At 39.1% G+C, this 26,146-nt stretch overlaps 2 long non-coding RNA genes across 2 annotated transcripts in view; both read right to left on the bottom strand.

Moving 5' to 3' along the window:
- Positions 1-4,874: 4,874 nt before the first annotated feature.
- LOC145736503 (uncharacterized) lies at positions 4,875-6,929 on the bottom strand. Its single transcript, XR_014179984.1, has 4 exons — positions 6,110-6,929; positions 5,827-5,986; positions 5,397-5,779; positions 4,875-5,160 (listed from the first exon to the last, which is right to left on the bottom strand). It is a non-coding gene; the product is annotated as an uncharacterized LOC145736503 (long non-coding RNA).
- Positions 6,930-12,034: 5,105 nt separating this feature from the next.
- Positions 12,035-26,146, bottom strand: part of LOC145736576 (uncharacterized) — a 279,046-nt gene continuing 264,934 nt past the window's right edge. Inside the window, exon 3 of the long non-coding RNA XR_014180016.1 lies at positions 12,035-12,775. This is a non-coding gene — a long non-coding RNA (uncharacterized LOC145736576). The remainder of the gene's footprint in view (positions 12,776-26,146) is intronic.

The following is a 26,146-nucleotide window of genomic DNA, read 5'->3' as shown; positions in this document are numbered from 1 at the left end:
TATTCTAATTATTTACAATTTATTTACAAAAAAAAAAAGTAGTCTTAGTTAAAGTGCTCTAGTAGGGTGGCAGTGGGAAAGAGGTAACGGGATTGTCTGGTTGGTCTTGTTATGCACAGTGGGTTTATTATTGTCCAGTTGTTTGGATTATTTTTCCATTTGTTTTGTAGTTGTATAAGTCTCCCTGTTATTTTGGTCATGTTTGTACGTTCGTAGAGAAGTTGGTTGGATGGGTTGTGCAGTGGGTTTTCTGGGTGTCTTATTTTGGTTATTAGTCTTAGAGCAATTTTCCGTAGTCTGAGTATATCTTTTAGTTTTGTCAGTAGCGTTTGCTCTAAGTAAGTGTCTGTAGTCTAGAACTGGTCTACAGATGGATTAGTATATTTGTGTGGCGGTTTTCGTGCTAATACCTTTGTTTTTGTATGTCAGTGATCTAAAGTGTTTTGTCCGTTTAATAGTTTCAGTTCTTGCATTTTTTAAGTGTTTTGTAATACGTCATTTAATTCTGTCGATTTTTACCTTTTCAACAGTATATTAAAACATATAAGTTTGTAAAGGTTAATAAACTTATTTAAAAAAAAAGTCGTTTGCTAAGTTAAAAATATGCTAATATCTAAAATACCAATCCAAAACAATCGGAAATCATATAAACTAAAACATCAGAAAATTAAATATATTTAATACATCCTATAATTTAAAAAAATCTAAGTTGCAAACAGTTCTACCGTCGCTTTAATAAGAAAAGTGGCCATTTCTATTTTCTACTATTTTTAAGGTAGAAGTTAAAAAAAACTGTTTATAAACGACATGAAACATGTTAATATGAACATAGTCAAATTTTGTTTCGACTGTGGGTATTTTTATACATATTATTTAGCACTTTTTGGTAAAGGAAACACCTTTTTTCTAATTACCAAGATTAACGTTTACAAACTTATATGTTTTAATACACCGTTGAGGAAGTAAAAATTAACAGAACTAAATGACGTAAAAATATATAGGGTGTTCCATTTAAAAAAATAGAACTTACTGTCATATGTCAGAAACTAAACGTAATAGAAAAAAACTGAGTACGCCATTGGAATCTACGTCAAAACTTCTACCGGAAACCGTTTTTCCTTTTTTGATAACTATAATAGCAAATGAAATACAGAGGCGGTTTCAAAATGACCAATTTTCAAAAACCCCCCGTATCTTTGAAACAAAAGAAGTTTGCGCAGCCCACTCTTTGCCAGTCATCTCAGCTCAGAAAAAAAGATCGGAACACGTATGCTACTTTTTTTCTATCTATTACCGTTTTCTCTATACCCCGTAAAACCATCGAAAATGCAGCCACCCTGTACAATAAATTGTACAGATTTCTAGCAGACTGACTACGACTACTTTTTGAAACAAATATTGAACTGCTGAATAATTCAGAGTTATAAGTTACAAGCCCGATAAAGTCAAAATGCTCATAATTAAGTTATAAAAATAATTTACTTTTACTTGCTTAAATGAAATATCCTACAGTAGGATATATTTTGTTTTTTGTGCACATGAAAAAATGCGATATATAGGTACGTACCTAACCAATTCATTATGTAATTCTTTTCTTATGCGGCAGGCAGATGGTGATCACTTTGTTATTTAAGTCATCGTGGTAACGACGCGTCTAAAAAACGGCGTATGTATAAATATCATTGTAATTTCATTTTGACATGCAAATTTTTAGCATATGAGAAAAATTAATAAAAAATGGCCATTGTTATTATAAAAGTTAAAAAGTGTACACGAGTTTTATATCGTGATTTTTCATTGTATGAGTAAATCGATTGATTGAAGACTTTATTAAACAAAACTGGGCTAAATACTTATTGAACACCAAAATAAGACACCGAGAAAACCCACTACACAACCCATCCAACCAACTTCTCTACGAACGTACAAACATGACCAAAATAACAGACAGACTTATACAACTACAGAACAAATGGAAGACTAATCCAAACAACTGGACAATAATAAACCCACTGTGCATAACAAGACAAACTAGACAATCCCGTTACTTCTTTCCCACTGCCACCCTACTAGTGCACTTTAACTAAGATTTTTTTTTTTGTAAATAAATTGTAAATAATTAGAAATAAGTTAACATGTATACCAAAACCATAAAAAATCCCACTGTAAACATAGGCAGAAAGACCAAGTGGTCGATAGCCTTTTTTCTATTGAAAATAAAGATTGTTTATATATATTATATATACTTATTGAACATTGACAAATAAAGACTGTATTGCACGGTCAAAATGTGAACAGACTACTTATTACCTATGCTGATTTTTATACTATTTGGAAAATAATAAGACAGATACATGGTATATTTTGAATTATACCACACGAAATAAAGAGTTACAAAAATACATCAGCTCTTGGACTAAAGCAAAAGCGAACATCGCTGCTTATTTCTACTTCGTCCGGCTGATAATCCGAATGATGACAAACTTTAGCCTTGATTAAGTTTAGTAAGGCAAAGTGAAACTAAGACAAACAATGCAAATTTGTGGAGTTATTTTTAATATGCCAGAAATGATTTAAGTTAATCATTTAATACTTGCGTTTGCATACTAATAACATATTTTTATTTTTACAGAAATCAATGAGGGTGTTTAATTGAATAATGGTAAGACTGTGCTTTAACCAAATACTAAATTTATCTACTTCTACAATCACTTAAAACTAACCAGTATTACCAGTGATGTTCAAACTGTTGTACAAATATAAGTTACAATATATTTACTGGTTTCACAAACAAAACAGTTTAGTGGTCGCTGTAAACCTGATGTTGCAAATGCTGCCTACTGATCGCCCTACATAATATAGCTTGTACAAACACATTATGCGGATGTTTACTATTTCTTAATGAGTTCGATTGAGCCATATTGAAAATAATTAAACACTTAAATCATGTCATGTCAATAACCTATTGTTTAAATGAAGATTTAACATACTGGCAACTCTCAAGTTGAGAGGCGAGTGGTCGAGGTGTTTTCCTTAGGTCAGCTCTGCAGTGTTGATCATGGGTGTCGTTTGCCTGATGACTGTAGTAACGGCAAATTGATTCTGTAACAATATAACCACAGCAGTTTGATGCTCACATGAATCTTATCCTAAATACAGCTTAATGTTGTTTTAATCGTTTCAATGCAATAGAATACTAATAACTGAATTATAAAGATATCTTATCCCCTAGTTTACCCTGGTTAATGTAGTATAATTCTAACTAAAGGAATTTTGTTCCTTACGCACAAATCTAACTAAATATTGCAACTCGAAACTTTCGTATGTTAAGCCAACATTATAAGTCCAGATTTATAGTCGAACCAATGATATGCTAATAAAGTGGTTGACCACATTCTATGAATAGGCGTATTTATTTTATGACCTTGATCTTAGGATGGCAGTTGTTGCCCTGTGGTTCTTAACGGGCGTAGTTCGATTTCTTCTTCCTCATCTTCAGTTGGTGCCCTAGGAGTTTTTGGTTTTAATCCTTTTTTAGCGATGATATGCTTTCTAAATCGCCAAGTTCCAAAGACTATTATAGCTACTACTGCCGTGAGTATTAGTGTAGTAATCACACTTGATATTGATGCGTGATGCCTTAAGTTTTTCCAAACTGTGTGTTCTTCTTGGATCTTCTCTTGTTCCTCAAAGAGATAATTAATTTCTTCGTCGGGTTCTATAATGTCCTAATTCTCCGTTGTAGAGTGAGATGTTTTGCTGTGAGGTGTGGGAGTTTTTGACAACGTCAAATTTGCCTCCACCGGCCTAATATTGTCACAAACAACATAAATTGCACTATGTTCCGTTACCTAGTCGGGCCCCGGTCTCCCCTAGTGCACTGGCTGAATCAGCAAGACCGGCAAATTGGGGTCACGATGTGGGTATTTAATCAGCGTCTCAAGCCATCGAAGATCACTGGTCTCTAGGTCGGTCTTCGAGCATCAGTCCGAACTTCCTAGTGCCCGGACGGCTCGATACCTTCTTGGAAATCCAGGCTGAAAAGACGAGAGTTCTTACGCAACCCTGAGGTGACCGTCCGAACTCTTCAACCTATCAGTACCTGAAGTAAGTCCTTTGGGCGTGTCGGTCAAAGGGGCTCCCAGCTCGTATCGAGAGGGTTTCGCTTGGCGACACTTCAAGAGGGCTTGCAGAGCCTTAAGTAAATCCTTTGGGCGTGCCGGACATAGGGGCACCCAGCTCGTATCGAGAGGGTACCGCTTGGCGGCACTTAAGAAAGCCTTACGCCCATTCCCCCACACCCACGCATCTACACACCCCCTCTCAGAAAGTGTTCCATGCGCGTCCCGCCAGCGGCGGTGCTAGCGGCCCTCCTAGTCTGGGGGCAAGATCTATTCATTGTAATCCAAGTAATAAATAAACACCACATACTTAAGCTACAATCTTGTTTCTCTTCCTGCGCTACCCCCTAAACGTGACATGGTGGAGGCGCCTTGTTGAATCCCGGGGCTACTGATCTCCATATCTGTGGCCAAACCAAGCCGTACGCCCTAACAGGAATGAGAAAAGCGTACAACTTGAGATCAGCAAATCCTAGCAGCCCCTTTCAACCAAGGCACAGGAGTTCAAGCGTAGGAGACCCTTGGATGCAAGAAACAGATTACCTAACCCTTACGCTTGTAAATACAAGAAGGGACGACACGGAGCAGCCACAAGAACCCGAAAACGATCTGGAAAATACGGTGATAGAGACAGGAACACAAATACACCCTGAAAAAGGAGATAAAGCATTAGAAGGCAAGAAGAGATCAAGGGAAATGGCGGACATTACCATTTCGACTGTAGAGGCAGGAGAAAAAAACACCCGCATTACCTCAATTTATCAGCCCGCCGACGTTTAACCTGGGTAGCGATTCAGCTCCCCAATTTATCGGCACGTATGAACGGACAGCGGTGGCCAATAGTTGGAACGATGCCCTAAAAATCCTATACTTCCACTCGTACCTGCAGGGGGCTGCAAACATTTGGTATAGAGAGTATAAGGCAGCATACCCCGAAAGCAACTGGCTACACATCTGTCAGGCATTTAGAACAGAATTTAGCGACGGTAATCACAGTCGCCATCTACTGGCAAAGGTGAAGCAAAGGAAACAAAGGGACCTAGAACAGACAAAAAATTTTTTCTACGATTTACGGGTACTATACGAGGAATACAGGGAAAACCTGGACCTCGATGAATTCTTAGATATCTTTCAGAATGGGTTAAGGGACATACCAAGAGCCAAATACTACTGGCTGACAAATTTTCCCAATAACCCACCCAGAAATTTGGACGAGGTCAAAAAACTTTGCGCCACTATTGACAACGCTCCTGAAGAGTGCGCAGCGCCACTTACCTTCAGACCACAGCGTCAAACAGAAGAGGAGGCGTATGTGCCAATAGCGCAAAGACAACCTCCATTTGACAATACCCGTTCGTACAGAACTCCGCCACCGCCTAGGAAAGACTATGGGCAAATAGGGCAAAGACAGCCACCCTTTTACAATTCCCGCCAGGATAGAACCCCTCCACCACCCAGGAAAGGCTATGGCACGAACCAGGCCAGTAATCCTGGAAGACAGTACCAATCTACCAGAACGTACGATAATAGGCCTAGATGCTACAACTGCGGCAGAATAGGCCACTTCGCTGCTGTTTGCAGAAGTAGACAGCAACACCCAAACTCCAGGGGATGGCAAAACTAAGCCCCGTCACCCTCTCCACTCGGGGCCCGACGTGCTACAAAATACTGTATATTAATGCTGTTGTAAACGACTGTTACGTACCGGCGATCATCGACACAGGCGCAGAGCTAAATGTGAAAAGCCATCTCCTAGTCAACAAAAAACATAGAGTTAGAGACCCACCCACGTTGCTTGTGACAGCAGGCGGCCAGAAAGTAAGAAGTCTAGGCGAAACGATGGCATCACTGGAGCTCAGAGGGAACTACTTGAAAAAATTAGAAATTAAAGCAACAATATTAGAGAATACACCACAACCCCTCATTTTAGGTGTGGAATTCTTAAGAGAAATGCAGGCAGCAATTTGCTTAGTATCTAATACACTCACCTTAAATCAAGACTTGGTGTTAACGCTCGAAGGAAAGCGAAATCCTGCAAACAAAAAAACAGGCATAACACGAAGCTGGACAGAGGTGGTCCAGGAAATGCCGGGGTCCATCTTCAGTCTCCCGAGCAGCACTGCATGGGCCTTTGCAGTCTCTTCAACTCCCAGTAGAGACAGAGGAGTGGGAAAAGCCATCAGGGACCATTTGGCAGATTACAACACGGAAAAACTACCCATAGGGAGCATGGTCAGTTTGTTTAAGAAAAACAGGCATACCCTACAGATGACAGTAAAAGAAGAGGGTAGCGAATATATCCCTTCGGATACGCTCCAACATTGCTGTAGAAAGTTGAAAGAGTGGGCAATACAAAATAAAATAAGTAAGGTGGCTATACCTAGACTGACATCCGCAAACAGCGAGTCAGATTGGGAGAAGCTGAAAAGCTTTCTGTATGAGGCATTCAAGGAAACAAGTGTGACAGTGCTGGTTTCAAAGAATAAAGTACCCCGACCAAGAAAGGTCAGGACACAAGTAACCAGCTCCTGGAACACCCTGCCGAACTATATAGAAAACGATGACCATTTGATAATTAAGTTAAAAGCAAAGGAAGATTACACCCTGAAGCCAGGAGAGGAAAAACCCATCGAAATTGCACCAGAAATACCCATGTCTACAGATATGAGGGTAGTACAAAACGAGGGATGGCTAGTACGCAACAACCTACTATGCAACCTAAAAAGAGGCGAAACCTCTATATCTTTGTCCCTCAAGAACATAGGGCCAACTAGAAGAGTTATTTACAAAGACACAACGGTGGCACGGCTAGAAGAGCCCAGTGGTTTGAGCACCACAGCACTCTTTACAACACAGAGAATAGACGAAGAAGTAGTGACATTAGAGGACCACAAACTGGACCACATTACGGATAAGCAGTTCAAAAAAGAACTAGAGAGTCTACTGGCTGAATATGGGGACGTGTTTTGCAAGTCACCAAAATATATGGGCAAAACACAACTGATAGAGCACAAAATATAAGTAACAGAAGATAAACCAGTGAAATGCCGCCCTTATAGAGTCTCACAATCCGAGCGAGAAATCATTGACACACAAATAAAAGAAATGCTCATTTGCGGAGTAATAACACTCGCCGTGGGCAAGCCCCGTTGTACTGGTGAAAAAGAAAGATGGCACCACGAGGTTCTGCGTGGATTACAAAAGAACTATAAACCCGGTCACCAAAAAGTCGTGTTACCCGATACCACAAATCGATGACATTCTCACATACATGGGAAATGCCAAGTATTTTACAACTTTGGACATGTTCTCGGGTTACTGGCTGATTCCTATAGAAGAGTCGTCCAAACAATACACGGCTTTCACGGCACAGGGACATGGATCATACGAATTCAACGTGTTAAGCTTTGGTCTATGCAATGCACCAGCAACCTTCCAACAACTTGCAGATAAGATATTTAGAGACTTAAAGTGGAAGGACATACTAATATATCTAGATGATATTATTATTTATTCAGAAAACTTAGAGGAACACTTAGCAAAATTACAAAAAGTATTCCAGAAAATGAGAGAAGCCAATCTGACTTTAAAACCAAGTAAATGCGAATATTTGCAGGAAAAGATAAGGATTTTGGGCTACACAGTAAGCAAAGAAGGAATAAGCCCAGAGGAAGAAAAACTTGCAGGGATTAAGCAATTCCCCACACCAAAGAAAACAAAGGACCTACAAAGCTTTTTAGGATTATGCAACTTTTATAGGAAATTTATAAAGGACTACGCGGTATTGGCACGGCCCTTACATGAGGCCACAAAAAAGAACAAATTCTGTTGGGGTGAAGATCAGGTGAAAGCATTTGAACTGCTGAAAGAAAAACTTACGTCATCCCCAGTACTAAAACATTATAATCCTAATGTGGGATGTACAATGCACACGGACGCCTGTATAGACGGGATAGGGGCAATTCTGCTCCAAGAAGGCAGTGACGGTCAAGACCACCCGATAGCCTATATAAGCCGGGCCTTGTCAAAAGCTGAGAAGAACTATTCGATCAGCGAGCTGGAGCTATTAGCAGCAGTCTGGGGGATGACCTACCTAAGGCATCTAATCTATGGACACCCTGTAAAAATCGTAACAGATCATCACGCATTATGTTGGATTCACAATGTGAAAGATCACTCAAGAAGATTAGCACGTTGGGCTCTCAAGTTGGCAGAATTTGACTACACGGTAGTCTACAAAAAGGGCAGTAAGCACCAAGATGCGGACTGTCTATCACGGAACCCGGTGGCAGGGTGGAGCGAAGCCGAATTAGATGAATTAGATGATATACCCACTTTTACGATATCAACGTTAGACATAGGAGAATTGCAGAATAAAGATAAGGACATACTAGAATTAAAATCAGCAATAAGCAACCCCGAATCAACAAACGTCGACGCACTGACACGACGGAAAATAAAGAATTTTAGGCTGAGGGAGGACGTTCTGTATAGAGCAACACAAACGAAGGAAAGACTGGAACACGCACTCGTGATACCCCGGTCACTTAGGGAGGAAATTTTGTGGGAAGCTCACAACGCTCCTACCAGCGGACATATTGGGGTAACAAAAACCATAAGTAGAATGATTCCCAAATACTATTGGGATTCTATGACTAAGGACGTCAGAAATTACATTAAAGGATGTAGGGACTGCCAAGCGAGGAAAGGGCCAACAAACGATAAGCCATTAGGGTTACTCCAGCCAATAAAAGTGGGCAAAGTATTTGATAAGGTAGGAATAGACCTACTGGGACCATTCCGGAGGAGTAACCAAGGCAAGACAACGATAGTGGTGGTAACAGACTACGCGTCAAGATACGCCATCACAGCGGCCCTGCCTAACGGGAAGGCAGGACCTGTGGCAAAGTTCCTATTAGAACGTGTAATACTAATTCACGGCGTTCCTAGAAGCATCCTCAGCGATAGAGGCAAGGTATTCCAATCCGAACTAGTGCAGGAACTACAACAGATTATGGGTCTGAAAAGCACTTTTACAACGGCATACCACCCCTCGTGCAACGGCCTAACTGAACGCTTAAACAAAACGTTGGCTGACATGCTGTCTCTATACTGCAACACAGAGCAGACAGATTGGTGCACGTATCTGCCTTTCGTGACATTTGCATACAATACGGCCAAACAAGAGACGACACGTTTTAGCCCATTTCAACTAATATTCGCGAGGCATCCCACACTCTCACTGGACGCCACCCTTTTAGAAACTGAGGACGAATCAAACACGAACGAATTACGAGAGAAGGCTTTACTGTTAAGGGCAATTGCTGCGGATAATATCCACAAAAAACAAGAGAAGGACAAGGACATTTATGATAAATACCACAGAAATGGTGAATTTGAGGTAGGAGATAGGGTGAAAATATTTATCCCAATCAGGAAGGTGGGAAAAAGTGAGATACTGTTGCTACGATGGTTCGGTCCCTACAGAATAACAAAAAAACTCAGTGAGGTTAATTACGAAGTAAAACAGGAAAAAGGAAAGAAAACGGATATAGTACACATAGGGAGGATTTTACCATTCTATGATGAATGGACGTTGGGGGACATATCCGATGTGGATTCAGACGTAGAATGAAAGGAAGAGGAACAATGACTAGCACGAGTCGGTCGGCCTACATGGAACAGAGACAGTAATAAAAACGGCTGGCGGTGTCGGCTGGAGCAACATGGAAAACACTACCAGAAACAATACTTTATGAGGGCACTATTCCATTGACATACGTTATCCCCTGGTTGGAACCTAAACTAAGCCCGGAACCAGGGTTCAGACGTGTAGATAATTGCGGGAGCAGTGGCCAACAGTTGGTACCCGGAGTGGACAGAGTCTGGGAAGACAAAACGTCAGAAACGAACATTCTCACTAGGATTCATTGCGGACGGGCTTAATTACTGCTGCGGGGTAGCAACCCAGGAAAAACTTGACTCAATGTCCATGGAAGAGGGTAAACTGGAAGCACATATAAATGCCCTACATGGTACTATGAGTAATACGCTGAAACTAATCAGCACACGTTCTAAAGAACAGAAACGCTGCCAGGAAGAAACCAACATGGCAATCAAGACTACAGAAAATAGGGTGCACATATTAGAGGATTTCCTAAACGAGGTTCGGAAAAGGGAAATAGCAGGAAGGGAATTAGCGACAGGGTCTCTAGAGGCAAACATACAAGCAAATCTTGGGATGGCAAGGAGAATGATCTTACTAATTAGAAGAATGCGGAGCCAATCAGCAATACAAGAATGTAGACATAAACATATACCACTGTCACTAATTCAACCTGAGACGTTAAGGAGCGATCTAAATAAAATAAAAGACGAAATAGGGAAAGACAACATCGATTTGGCTATACCTGTATCCAACTTAGCATCATACTTCCGTATACCAATAAGCGAGTGCACCTTCTCCGGAGAACAGCTGGTGGTACACGTCAAGGTACCAACAGTAACTAAAAACCATCAGTGGCAGCTATTCCAACTCCAGACAAACCCATTCGCATGGCAGGGTCAGACATGCACATTAAAGCACTCACCACTGATGATGGCCGTGGCTAATAACCAGGGAACCACGGTCCTAAAAGAAATCACAGGCATTGCACTACACGAATGCAAACCATTTCAAGATAGGCTGTGCTACTTACCAAGATTCTCCGGCGACCAAACGCAAGGCCCTTCGTACGCTCGAAAACTGTTTCATGGATCCACAGTGGAAGACATAGCGGAACATTGCCCCATGCATTGCCACCAGTCGAACCTAATGATCATATCAGAAACAGGGTCCGAAGAATTCCTCATCACGCACCCAAAAACAAACACGACAATCAGCTGCCCTAAAAGCACCACTAAACTCGGGGAGGAAGTGTTAAAACTACCAGGGGCATTTAAAAATCAACTTACCATGCAAATGCCAGCTATTAGCAAACAAGGACATTGTCATCCAAAAACGATTTCCTTGCAAAGACGAAGAAAACCCAGCGTCCATACGCCACATACTACCAGCTGCATGGACTAACCTAAAAACATTCGTATTAAAACCATCAGATAACCAGGCATTTTTACCTACCTTCCATAACCTATCAGAATGCCTAAACAGTAACTGGACCACAAACCTGCCACATTTCAACCTAACTTCAGAAAAAGAAGTAAGGCTAAACATGGATAGTGAATGGGAAAGACAGGAACACCTCGCCCACGTGGAAATACACCAGGGCAACCCCTCCTTCATGTTCACGTGGAACATAGTCTTGTCAATAGCGGTAATTTACTTACTATTACGGAGACCAACATTACTCGCATTGGCACAGACAGCCCACACGGAAAACGGGGCCCCCCAAGCATCCGAGGGGGGCACGCGGGAATACTGGCTGGGCGTGACAACGTGGCTAATCGGAAGATTAATAATCGGCGTCATATTATACGGCTTGCTGAAACACTTCCTTATCTCCCGTAAAAAACACAAATCACCCCGTCAGAAGACCGAAACTGAAGGTTTAAAGCAAAAAATCCAGGAAAATTTAGAGATATCAGGCATGGCGGCAGAGGGACGCCATCAGGTACCGAGAACCTTCATGTTGAAAATTGACGAATCATCAGAATTAGGCAAGACATTGACCGAAGGTGTGGCTCATCAACTAGAGCGACAGTTGACAGGAAACGAAACGCGCACAGTGGACGAGCAATAAGCCAGGTCACACAAATTTGACATAGAACAAGAAAACAACTGAATAGGATAAAGATATATTTAGGACTAGAAATAAAAAACAGTAAATACTAATAATATAAGTGTAAAACAGGTCGCCGAAGGCGAGGGGTAAAGGTGCAATAGTGCAATAAAGGGCAGATCTGACCACAAAAAGACCCCTCGCGGAGCAGAACATGTGTGTCCGGGTAGCTGGGAGGCCAGTCACCAAACTGCACTTTGAAAATGTACACCTCCGGTACAATTCCCTTAAAAAGAAAAAAATGAAATGGCAGGAAGCGATTGGCAGTCCCAAACTGGCTCCTAGAACAACATACTTGGGGCAAATCAGGACGGACAAAATGCAGGAGACGCAGCAGCCGGGACCGTAACCGCCGTCGACTGCAGGGGAAGCCTTGGTAATGCAGGGCTAAAAGAAGAAAGAGAAGAAGAAAAAGAGAAAAATAGAGAGAAGCGGGAAAAAGTGAACTTACTTGACTCCATTATTTTTGTTCTTACACTTCGGCGACCAGTTGAACAATAAAATAAGTTGTAAGGGTAACATTTTGCGTAAGTAGGGTGCAAACTCAGTATATTTCATAAAAAAGCTTACATAGTCTAAACATTAAGTATAAACAATAAAACATAACTTACAAATCACTTATTTAAGTAGGTTGACCAACCGTTACGCCCTCTCCCGCCAGGACAGCACAACCTAGGAACCCACAAAACGAGCGACCATCCCGCGCACCTCGAAGGTGACAAGGAAAGTCAACAGAGGGCGCCATCACCCGCGAACTGAGTAACGGGTGCTCTGGCGCACAGGAAGACAAGACAAAGCGGGACAAGGCCGCCCTCCACGAAGGAGTGACAGATTCCAGGAGAACCGCATGGGAGACGACAAGAGGAGCGTAATAAACTTGAGTTACGAATGGTCACACATTGTAAATAAAGCCATGGGGCACGTAGGTTATACAATTAAGTTAGGGTTAAGTGTCCGGGGCGAACACTCTTCAGAGGGGGGAGATGTCACGAATAACATAAATTGCACTATGTTCCGTTACCTAGTCGGGCCCCGGTCTCCCCTAGTGCACTGGCTGAATCAGCAAGACCGGCAAATTGGGGTCACGATTTGGGTATTTAATCAGCGTCTCAAGCCATCGAAGATTACTGGTCTCTAGGTCGGTCTTCAAGCATCAGTCCGAACTTTCTAGTGCCCGGACGGCTCGATACCTTCTTGGAAGTCCAGGCTGAAAAGACGAGAGTTCTTACGCAACCAAGAGGTGACCGTCCGAACTCTTGAACCTATCAGTACCTGAAGTAAGTCCTTTGGGCGTGTCGGTCATAGGGGCTCCCTGCTCGTATCGAGCGGGTTTCGCTGGCGACACTTCAAGAGGGCTTGCAGGGCCTTAAGTAAATCCTTTAGGCGTGTCGAACATAGGGGCACCCTGCTCGTATCGAGCGGGTACCGCTTAGCGGCACATCAGAAGGCCTTACGCCCATACCCCCTCTTGGAAAGTGTTCCATGCGCGTCCCGCCAGCGGCGGTGCTAGCGGCCCTCCTAGTCTGGGGGTAAGATCTAGTTCATTGTACACCAAGTAGTAAATAAAAACGACATACTTAAGCTACGATCTTGTTTCTCTTCCTGCACACCACCCTAAACGTAACAATATAAAACTTACACACTTTTATGAACAGTCTGTAACTGGGATGCAAGTGAAGATGTGTTTTGATCACAAACAGTTAAGCAAGCTGATGTACTTTGAAAAGTGGTACAACTATTGGAACGGCTTCACTTGCTTCTTCAAATTTGGCCACTTTCTTTGGAACTTCTTCCTCTTGTAGTGTGTTTGTGAGTACACTACTCGTTGAACTAGAAGCCAAAACATCGCATGAGGAGATGGATAAACTCTGTGAAAAGTTGAATTGCGGGATGGCAGTTCTTTTGTTGACAATGTGGGAGGCGGGACAGTTTGTCCAGAAACCAAGAAAAACCATTAAAATATACGCTTAGTATTCGTATTCATTATGTTCAATTTTCAAAGTCCCTACGGCATGCAAGGACAATCTGCCTACCTGGTGTATGTATATTGTATATGCAAAATATTATGCCAAACTACTATGGTAATTTATTCAGCTAGTAATTCGCGTATTTAACATGTTGGCAACAAAAAAAAAACTGTTGTGACGCTGACCACCTTGTTTAAACTCCTGTGCACTAATAGTTGTCATGTGCACATAAAAAGTGCCACATTTTGCCTTCCTATATTAAATGGGTTACAATAAGGTTGGTATTTAGCAATAAAAAAGGTAATATAAGGAACTGTATAACATAATTACAATTAGGTAGTAAATAAGTAAGTATATAAGTAAAAACTATCTATCCTATTTCTATTCCTTATTTAATAATATACCAGGTGTCCAAGAGCACCCTGGACATAGGAGATTAACATGGGGAAACGGTTTTGATTTTTTTGCCCCTGTACGGTTGATTTGATTGAAAAATCGTATTAATGAAAGTTGTAGTACCTATCACGGACTAGTTTTCTGTATTTTTTTCAGATCTCTAACTTGAGCCCTTTCGTCGTAAAACACGAACAAAAATGCGAAAATTTAAACTTTTTACCTGCACTGTATAAGCGGTTGTCGAGCAACCGTACCAGCAACAATGAAATGTTTACCCGTTGCCCGACAACCGCCTATACAGTGCAGGCCAAAAGTTTAAATTTTCTCATCTTTGTTCATGTTTTACGACGAAAGGGATCAAGTTAGAGATCCGAAAAAAATACAGAAAACTAGTCCGTGATAGGTACTACAACTTTCATTAATACGATTTTTCAATCAAATCAACCGTACAGGCGCAAAAAAATCAAAACCGTTTTCCCATGTTAATCTCCTATGTCCAGGGTGCTCTTGGACACCTGGTATATACCTGGTATAACGGGTAAACAGATCATTGTTGCTGGTACGGTTGCTCGACAACCGCCTATACAGTGCAGGCCAAAAGTTTAAATTTTCTCATTTTTGTTAGTGTTTTACGACGAAAGGGCTCAAGCTGGAGATCCGAAAAAAATACAGAAAACTAGTCCGTGATAGGTACTACAACTTTCATTAATACGATTTTTCAATAAAATCAACCGTACAGGCGCAAAAAAATCAAAACCGTTTCCCCACGTTAATCTCCTATGTCCAGGGTGCTCTTGGACACCTGGTATGCATGGCTTGCAGAAAATTCCACGAATGCAAATTATGCAGGTAACATAATACAGAAGAGCAATCTTTATATCACCATAATATTCATATATGAGCCCTGGTTTCACTTGTCATCGATCAAAACTTTTTCCAATTCAAAGACAGATTTTACGCTCAAAAAGACGGCCTGGCAATGGGCTCTGGTCTCTCTCCTCTCTTATCCGAAATCTTTATGTCAAACATTGAATCATCCCTTGATAAATCCCCTTTATTCTCCAAAATTCTTTTCTACAGGAGATATGTAGATGACATTTTTTGCATCTTTAATGGCACTTTGCCTGAGCTCCAACAATTCTTTGACTTTCTTAATACCTTACATAATTCTATTACGTTCACTATGGAACTGGAGTCTTCACAATCACTGCCCTTTCTCGACATTTTGATTTCCAGAGTAGACAACAGGATTGAGTTCTCAATATACCACAAACCCACTAGCACAGATAGTATCATTCCTTTCTCCTCTAATCACCCCTTTTCTCAAAAGACTGCCTCCTTGAACTGCTTTTTCCACAGACTGTTTAGCATACCCCTGCTGGAGCCCAGCTTTAACAGGGAACTCTCATGGATCAGAACAGTGGCTACCAACAATGGTTTCCCTCCTAGTTTAGTTAACAAAATCTACTACAACCACTTCAAGAAATTTGTCAACAGAAGGCTCACAGTGGGAGAGCATGACATTGAGACTAGATACTTCTCAATACCTTATTTGGGGCCTTTTTCTCTTGGTTTCAAGTCCCTGTTCAAGTCCTATGGCATTTCTATCTGCTTTAAAGTATCACACTCTGCATCCCGTTTTCTTGTCAACTCCAAAGATCCAACTCCGCTCCTTAATAAGTCTGGTGTTTACCAGCTCTCTTGCTGCACGGCCAACTGTGAAGCTGTCTACGTTGGTCAAACAGGTAGAAAATTTGCAACTCGAATACATGAACACAAGAGAGAGTTTGAAAAATTTATTAACAACCCAAATTTGAACACTAGCTACATGAAATCACTATTTTCACGCCACCTTCGCCTTAATAACCATACTTTCAACGTTGATGAGGGCTTTAAGCCCCTCCATTTCTGTGGAAAAGGCAATCTGCTGGACCTTCTGGAGGTCCTTGAAATCCACAAGGCTTCATCCAACGATAAGGTGGTCTGCCTCAATGACCAGCTTAGACATAGCTCCACTTCTTTCTTCAGATCCCTCAATTTCTAGTTCCCCAGACACTTTTCCCAGTCCCCCTACATTAGATTTCAACCCCCAATTACCCTTAATCAATTCCCACTGTTTGATACTTACGTTTGCTTTTTCCTGTGCTCAAGAACTGTGTTTAATCTGTGCTTTTGGGTCCCCAGGTTGAAGGTTGCTCATTACTTAACGTTAATCTAATTTTAATTTTGTTTCTTGCTTTCATTTGTCGACTAACCATTGCATTATTTGTTAAACCTATAATTAAGCGGTCGGATGATTGGTGTTAAGTACCAATTTAACCTAACTTTATTTGTTTACACTGTATTGTTTTGATGAGTGGACCGATCACACATGTATTGTCTGCTGTCAGCTGTCTGTCATGTCCGGCTCTGGGGGTTTTGACCTTTTCAGTTCTCTGGGGGAATTGGTTTTTTGTTTTTTGGTTTTTTCGAGTTTGGCAATATGTTGCTGCCCCCTAGACTTCCGCTTCCTGCAACCTGCCCTTGGCGTGGGTTGGAAGCCATTTTGGCCACTCCATGTCCTGCTGCACCCAAGCTATGTTGCCCTGCACGGTCACACCTCCACAGTGACAAAGGGAAAGTCGCCCCCCATTTTAATCTGTTAAATGTCGAACTTGTGAGTGTCCACCGCGGTTTTTTGTTGTGTGACGTCCCTTTCGTGTCCATTTGGTCTGCTTCAGGTAAGATATACAGTTTAGCCCCCCTTTTTTTTGACTTGCCTTTCATTCTATCTTTTTGACTTTAATTTATCTGCCGCCTCCCCATTACATATACACCCCTTCAGGACATCCTATTTCTATTCATGCTTTTTATTACAGATAAACATGCAGTTTTTACATCATTCAACTTCTTTGGGTTTTGATTAAGTTTTTTCCCCCTTCAAGAATAAAAAACCGAACAACTAACTTAATTTTTGACATCAACACTGGGTTTTGATTAAGTTTTTTTCCCCTTCGAGAATAAAAAACGGAGCAACCTGTCACCTCTGAACCAGAACTGGGTTTTTTGATCAAGGTTTTTTTCCCCCGTGCAGAATAAAAAAACCACCTTAGTACATCTGGGTTCAGCTGTCCCCCCTTTTAGAATGACAGTCAGCAGACTAGTGATCTAGTTAAGGTAGGCTTCCATATCCTTAGTTTTATAAGTATTTAATTAACACACTGTATAACTTACAGCCTCTGAAGATGGGTGTCTGAATACACCCGAAACATGTTAGGCAGATAACAACCTTTATTAATAAATATTTGTGGAGATCGACTCTGAGTTTTGCTTTCACTTACATTCATATATGAGTTTAAAAGTAACATTTGGCATTTGATTTTTAAATTGACATTGATTATAGAAATAAATGCCTTTTATGCCCGTTTCCACGGCACTCGCAAGTCAATTTTAAGGACAACTTAAGCTAAGTTGAGATTTGAATGTGACAGACTAAATGCAAAATATTACAGTCTAAACAATCCTTATCTAAGTGGTACTTAAACCCAACTTAGCGCGCGAGTGTCGAGGAAACGGACATTAGTGATACCACAGTGACACTAACTTTACTAATGCCCATTTGCACCAATGCAATTAAAATATACCTAAGCTAAAAGCCCCTATGTTGTTATGAAAATTCAATGTAAACATCAGAACATAAGTTCTACTTAGCCCGGAGTGTTTAAAAAAATTGGTGCACACGGCCATATATAATATTCCTAGAGTATACCCTTGCCTTATGTTATTCTTAAACTCATTTATCAAATAATAATATAAAGTATTGAAATTTGTTAAGGAATGCGTTTCTGAAGCAGAAAAGCAACTTTTGTTCAGACAACTGCAGAAGAAAACTCGATCCAAATACAGTCCAGAACTAAGATGCTTTGCTCTGACATTACATTTTTATTCGGCTTCTGCTTATAATTATGTAAGAAGCATGTTTGGTAAAACTGCATTGCCCCATCCACATACGTTGACAAAATGGTATAGTTCGGTTGATGGCACCCCCGGATGTACTTCAGAAGCCCTTCGAGCCGTAAAATCTAAAGTAGAGGTAGAAACTAAAAAAGGAAAGAAATTGGTGGCTGGTTTGATGATGGATGAAATGTCAATCCATGAACATGTTCAGTGAAGTAGGCATGTGGGATATGTTAATTTTGGAACGGGGATGCAGGACAGTGATAATTTGCCAAAAGCTAAAAATGTGTTAGTTTTCATGTTGGTGGGCCTTAATAGTAGATGGAAAGTTCCACTAGCCTACTTTTTAATTGATTCCCTATCTGCGGAAGAGAAAGCAAACTTAGTAAGGGGCTGCTTTCTTCAGCTTGAAGGTATTGGTGTCACAACAAAAACTTTAACTTTTGACGGCTGTGCCTCAAACCTCGCTACGGCAAATATATTAGGAGCTAATTTAGATTTTTTAAATTTAAAACCTTATTTTATTAACCCTATAAATAATGAAAAAGTTCATATTATATTAGATGCATGCCACATGATTAAACTGGTACGGAAACACTTTAGGCGACTGGGGTTTTCTTTATGACCATGAAGGCAAAAAGATTAATTGGAATTTGCTCAAAGAGCTTGTTAAATTACAAGAAGAATCTGGGCTACATTGTGCAACAAGATTACGTTCTACGAAATATTAATAATATTTTTGACATTTTAAATATAAGAAACTTTCTAGGAAATACTCCTTTCAAAAGACCCCTCTTTAAGGGAAATAAGGAATTCTTAAAAACATTTATTAGGAGTTCTATTGAATATTTAAGCTCGCTAAAGGGAATTAAAGGTGAAAATATAATGGTAACTGGACGGAAAACGGGATTTCTTGGATTGATTATTTGTTTATCGAGTATTGAAAACTTATTCACTAACTTAATCGAAACAGATGTTTTACAGTTTCTGTTAACCTACAAGTTAAGTCAGGATCACTTGGAAATGTTTTTTTCGGCCATACGTAGAAGAGGTGGTTTTTCGAATAATCCGACAGCATGGCAATTCGAAACTGCCTACAAAAGGCTTCTAGTTCATTCCGAAATAGTATCTCCAAATACAGCTAACTGCTTAGCGCAGGACAACACGTCAATTTTAAATGTTACCTCTACTAAAACAGATAATAACATTGCTGGTGTAGATTTATTATATGAAGATGAAAATTTTTCAGAAGAAGCTGACTTAGATTTTATTAAAAATCTTAATAACATTCAGAATTGCTCATATATATGTGACGTTGTTGAATATATAGCAGGTTTTGTCAGCCGAAAATTAATAAAAAGTATTAATTGCAATGTTTGCTCTGCTTCTTTGATTAGTGATGCTTCTATGTCGATGCTCTTAAACAAAAAAAAATAGAGGCGGCCTTTGTAAACCATCTAAAGATGTTGTTAAAGTTTGCATTGTTGCTGAAAGTGTCATCAAATCATTACAACATTTTTCTTCATCTAATATAATGGTTAAACTTGTTTCTTTGGCAATGAGAAAATTGAACATTCAGGAAATATTTTCATCTTTATCTAAACATTGCACTGACCAAGATTCGTTAGATGGTCATATTTTACAATTAATTAGATTAATTTTAAAAAACTACTTCACTGTTAGGCTTCACCACATTAACTTTTGCAAAAATGAAGTGCCAAATAGAATTAGACAAAAACTGACCAAAACTGTCATTTTCTGTCATCAGTAATGATTTTAATATTTTTAGTTTTTAATGTTCATTTAATTTTTCGCCTTTTTCTTTTTTACTTTTATTGAAAACAGGAGCTTAAATTAAGGAAATACCTAAATTTGCAACTAATGGTACAGACGATATAACATCTGTCATATTTATATGCCCAGTACCCATTTGTATATTGTTAATGATCAGTATCAAATAAATAGAAGTGATTTTTTGAATCAACAACAGTTAACACCAAGTCTGAGCCATGAAGACTGATCATATCACTGATTTGAGAACCACCCATAAAAGTTCCTCAGATATAGGAATCAATAAAATGTGGATTTATATCTTCTCAAATTTGATTAGTAAAACTCTAGGCAAAGCTTTTTTGTGTTAAATAAGCTGCAATACATTTCTTTAAATGGCTGAAATGTTGTTCAAAATATGTCATATTGCTTTAAAACAATAAAATGGGAACTATATTGTCACGAATAACATAAGTTGCACCATGTTCCGTTACCTAGTCTGGCCCCGGTCTCCCCCAGTGCACTGCCGAATCAGCGAGACCGGCAAATTGGGGTCATGAGACGAGTATTTAATCAGCGTCTCAAGCCATCGAAGATTACTGGTCTCTGGGTCGGTCTATCGAGCATCAGTCCGAACTTCCTAGTGCCCGGACGGCTCGATACCTTCTTGGAAATCCAGGCTGAACAGACTAGAGTCCTTACGCAACCCAGTGGTGACCGCCGGGACTCTTGACCCTTTCAGTACCTAAAGTAAGTCCTTTAGGGCGTGTCGGTCATAGGGGTTCCCTGCTCGTATCGAGCGGGTTTCGCTTGGCGACACTCCAAGGGGGGCTTGCTGTGCATAAAGTAAATCCTTCGGGCTTGTCGGACATAGGGGTTCCCTGCTCGTATCGAGCGGGTTCCGCTTGGCGGCACATCAGGAGGCCTTACGCACACTCACACACACACACACACCCCCACGCACCCCCTCGTAGAGAGAGTCCCATGGGCGTCCCGCCTGTAGCGTCGAATTGATGCTTTTCAGATTTAATAATAGCGTTTTTTTTTAAGTAAACGCTTTGAAAATTTGCTCGTATGTACATTTTGTTACGTTAATAAAAATTTCAATTGCTACCGTTTTTTATTAATCTCATATTAAACCAACTTCAAGTAAAAGTCGTCGTTTTCTCGGTCTCCTTCCATATAGCAGCGTAACTTTTTGCCCGGAATATACTCTCTCTCTCTCGGACCTCTCTTACTAATGTTGGCCGCACGCTCCGTCGTGCTTTCGTGAAGCGAAGGCCAGTCCATAAGTTAAGAGGTCGATGGATGCATCAGCAAAGATTATTCAGGTTAGGTATGAAATTGCCTAATTGTCATTGTAATCTTACCTGGGCTAGCAGGCGTTGTGTGCATTATGACCATTGAAAAATATACATTTACTTGAATTCAGTGTATAATCTTCACCAATTATTAGACTATTGTAATAAAAATACAATTATTTTAGCTGCATGTTAATTTTTCTGACACAACAAAACAAAAGCTAAGTGACAAGTTGGCATTTGACATCACAACAGATCCAAGTTGGCCTATCAGCGGAACTTGTTTTCTCAATGCGATACGCCGGGTGACGTCACAGTGGATGCTCGGGTGCACAATATGCACTTAATACCCAAGGAATTACAGGCGTTGTTCGTGGTTTGGTATTACTATTTGATAGTCCATCTTCACAGAGTGGAGACATTACATTCTTCTGAGATGGTATTTATAGGAAGGGGTAAGTTCGACTAAACGAAATATCTAAAAATGTATATTTATTAAGAATTGGATTTATTGTTTTAAAAGAACATTGCAGCAGCACAAAGATGTTTTCTTTACAATTATAGTACTTGATAGGCAGATGTTCAGCCTTATGCCGTAAATCCATTAACTTAATATCAATATTGAAATAATTTCAATGAAAATTGACCACTATTTACATTTTTGGTCACATACAGTGCTTTTTTTTAACGCGCAACATAAGATTTTACGTGTTAAATTTTTAAGCTCATGTTAGACCATGTTGTTTTGGAACTACAAGTGTTAAACTTGACGGGTGTGTGTTTGGTACCCTGAAGCTTAAGTAAGTTTACCAATTCGGTCTAAAAAGTGTTTACAAACTAACGTGAAATCATCTTTTTTCGAAAAGATTTTATCTTTCCATGCTCCCTGTATGCATGGTAGGTGCTTGTTGTTTTTGATACTGGCAGGGTAGGTAGCAGGTAGAGTGACATATTTATTAATAACGTCAAAAGGGCATTTTATGATCGTTTGGGGTACTGTTTGGTTTCAAACGGAGGTCAATTTGAACAATTTATTTTAAAAAATACTTCTTCTGTACTTAATTCTTGATATAAAGTTAATATTCGCATTTTGACCACCCTGTTTTACTTTCTACACCAAATTTTACCTGCTACCTGCTGTGACAGTATCAAAAACAACAAGCATTTACCATGTATACAGGGAGCATAGAAAGATAAAATCTTTTCGAAAAAAGATTATTTTTCGTTAGTTTGTAAACACTTTTTAGACCAAATTGGTAAACTTACTTAAGCTTTAAGGTACTAAACACACACTCGTCAAGTTTTACACTTGTAGTTTCAAAACAACATAGTCTAACATGGGCTTAAAAATTTAACACGTAAAATCCTACGTCGCGCGTTAAAAAAAACGCACTGTACATAGATACGCACTAAGGACAATTGATTAAAAAAACTGTAGGTTACAATTGATTGATAAAATTTCAAGCTTCACTATGGCAACATTGCATTTGTGTTATGGCCAGACCAAACCAGACGGAGAAGTACCGACCCAATCTCACAAATTATGTAAATTTTAAACGGCTTTTGGTGTTTTTCAGTTTTTTTTCCCGGCAACGGTAAATACTTAATTCAAAATTAGGATAAAGTACCAAACTTAATTTTTAAATCAATTTTAGGTATGTCTAAGAAAGCCTCAAGACAGCAATATATTCAACTTCTAACTGAGCTAGAAAGTTCTGAGGTTTTAAAGTGGGGAAAAGGTACCCCAAATTTAAAAAGACAATCTTGGGAACAAGCTGCAAAGGCTATAAATTCTATTGGAGGTACCCAAAAAATTGGTGAACAATGGAAAAAGGTATATAACTTACAGTAGTTAAGACTTCCCAGCAAACACAAGCCGTTTGGCAAGTAAGCGGCCGAACGGCGGCACAAGCAGTTTTCTTATGGCAAATATTGCCTCTTTCAAATCAGAAGCGGAACGTGTACCGGTTTTCCGGATATAAACTACAGATATCTCACCTCTGGCGGTGCGCCTTCGGCTTTCTTCTATAGCTCAGGGGCCATTTTAGTACTTTCGGGCCAATTTCGGATCGCGTTCGGTCATTCGTAAAGCCGATCGTTTCACAAATAGTTTGATTTTCCCGCAATATGTTGACGTGTGTAACACTATTGACAAACTCGTTTCGTTTGCCGGCCGGCGTCACCTTGTTTAGTGGATAGTTAAATTGGTTAAATTAATCTATTTTAATTGTAAATTGTATTTTATTTTTATGTATGCTTTAGAATTGTTTGATAGTGTGTGTTGTGCATTTTACGCTACGATGTCAAGCTTTGAATCAGAAACGTAAGTACCCTAAGTAACCTAGGTTTTGAACACTAAAGTTTTGTCTTCATTAAGTTTTTTTGGCTTTTTCGATTCGCTGCCTTTAAATAAACATGATTATTAATAAAAAAACACCTCAGTAAAAGACAGGAAAGGCGAATAATTGCCAAGCAGGTGAAATGTGTGTTAGGCGATTGTTCTCCTGTGAAAAGTACAGCAACATTTAATAGTTCTGCAAAGCATTCCTCTATTGTCAACGATGTTGCTAGTAATTTAGAAATTATTCAGGAAACTAGTTCTTCCAACTCATCTCAGAATAATTTTTTGCCCATATCACTTTCTGAAATAACTACTAAGACTACTTTTGTGGGGGAACTATCAGAACCAATCTTTGGAGGCTACAACCAATCAATCATTTGTTTTAAGTGAGACTGAAAGTTTATCTTCTGAGTCCATACAATTTTTATCGAAAGCTCGAGTGAAAGTAATTCAGATAATGAGGAGTATAGTGAAGATGAGCCTGGTGATAATAAAAATATAATCTCTACTACAACTTCTTCTTCTCAAGAAAGTATAACATTTTTAAAACACTGGTCACTTGAAAATAATGTAACAGACTCTGCCATTAATGAGTTGTTGCAATGGTTTTCCACAAATCCATCAGTAATTTGCCAAAAGATGCTCGAACTATTTTACAAACTCCTAGACAAATTGACATAAAGAATATGGGTGATGGTTCATATCATTATTTTGGTCTTTCAAATCAAATTAGAAAATTGTTTAATAAATATGAGGTCCTCAAACATGTTTCAAATCCTGTTTTATGTGTTTTAGATTTTAACATAGATGGCTTGCCTATTCACAAGAGCACAAAGCAAAACTTTTGGCCTATTTTGTGCAAAATATCTAATTACCACCTTTTATTGTAGCACTCTACTGTGGCCCATCAAAACCTCCTCTAAATGAGTTTTTTGAAGATTTTGTAGTAGTAAGTTAATGACCTGAAAATAAACAAATTAAAAATTACGAACCATAAGTTTATTGACATTGAGTGTAGGTCATTTTGCTGTGATGCACCAGCACAAGCTTATGTGAAGGCTACAATGAGCTTTAATTCATATCATGGATGTGACAAATGTACTGTCAAAAGAAGATTTGTTCGTCGAATGGTCTTTTCAGATTCTAGTGCGCCCCTCAGACAAGATGAAGATTTTCTTGATGGAAAATATGGTAATTACCATAAAAGTGTAACTCCTATATGTGCCCTAGGTGTTGGAATGGTATCAAGTTTCCCAGTAGACTATATGCATTGTGTTTGTTTGGGGGTTATGAGAAAGTTATTGTTTTTGTGGAGGGATGGTAGCAGGTTATATCGATTAACACCAGAGAAATTGCAACTTCTGGAAAATCGACTTAAAATATACAAAACAGTTTGGCCTTGTGAATTTAATCTACAACCTAGAAGTTTGAAAGAATTAGAGCACTGGAAAGCTACAGAGTTCAGACAATTTTTATTGTATATAATACCACTTCTTGGTGATATTTTGTCTAATTCTGTATTCTCACATATGATGCTATTAAAGTATGGTCTGACAATCTTGTTAAACACTGAATTAAATGGCCTGTATAACTCTTATGCAGATAACTTGCTTAAATTATTTGTGTCTCATTCTGTTCACATCTATGGAATTGAATTTTGTGTTTAATTGGCAGCTGATGCCATTAAATTTGGATCCTTAAATAATGTAAACAGTTTTGCTTTTGAGAATTATCTTGGGTGTCTAAAACGATTTTTAAGGAAAGTTAATCAGAGTTTACAACAGATTTGTAACATCTATGTTGAAAATTGCCATATTTTTATTTTAGGGAAAAAACTTTTAATATTAGAACCATTTGTGTCTTATCCTACAAATAGTAGTTTTATGCTATTATATGTATAAAGTTGTCCTTAGTCAAATTGATATAACTTTTTCACATGAGAAAATTAAATGTAAGGGAATGTTATTACCTCAAGGAGAAAATTCCGAGGAAAATACATACTTTTGTTGTCCTTTAATTCACGGCCTTTGAGAAGGAAAAACATATTTATGTATTAGAGGTGAATCAGAAACATTTTTTATTGAGTTGTTATATTTATAGATGTAAGTACAGGGTGATTCTTTATATTTTACTCAATAGCTAACTCCATTAGTTTTGATCTGACAGCATAGTTTATCAAAGTTGTAGCATTTTTTCTGAGTCGTCAGAATGTGATATCAAAATTGACATTGTCAAATTTTTGACATGTGTTTTGACTATTTTAGAATTATCAAAGAACTAGAGAATTAGAGAGAAGAACTTATCAAAGAATTAGAAACAAATATTTGATTTTATTTCAACTTATAGCAAAATGTAATTTCAAAATTCACTTACTTACAAACACAGTAATCTTGTGGAGTAGACCTATTTTGCAGTTTTTTTAAGGTGCAAAACAAACTGATTTATTAATAACACATTTATATATTTTTCAATTTATCCTACTCAGATTCCCCTGCTAAGGTTTTTACATATAACAAAAATAATAGAATAATGGGAT

The sequence above is a fragment of the Ips typographus genome, linkage group LG12 (assembly GCF_016097725.1).
Source record: "Ips typographus isolate SLU linkage group LG12, UJ_Ityp_2.0, whole genome shotgun sequence".
NCBI lineage: Eukaryota > Metazoa > Arthropoda > Insecta > Coleoptera > Curculionidae > Ips > Ips typographus.
Note: the sequence above shows the minus strand (reverse complement) of the source record. Positions and strands in the feature narration are given on the sequence as shown.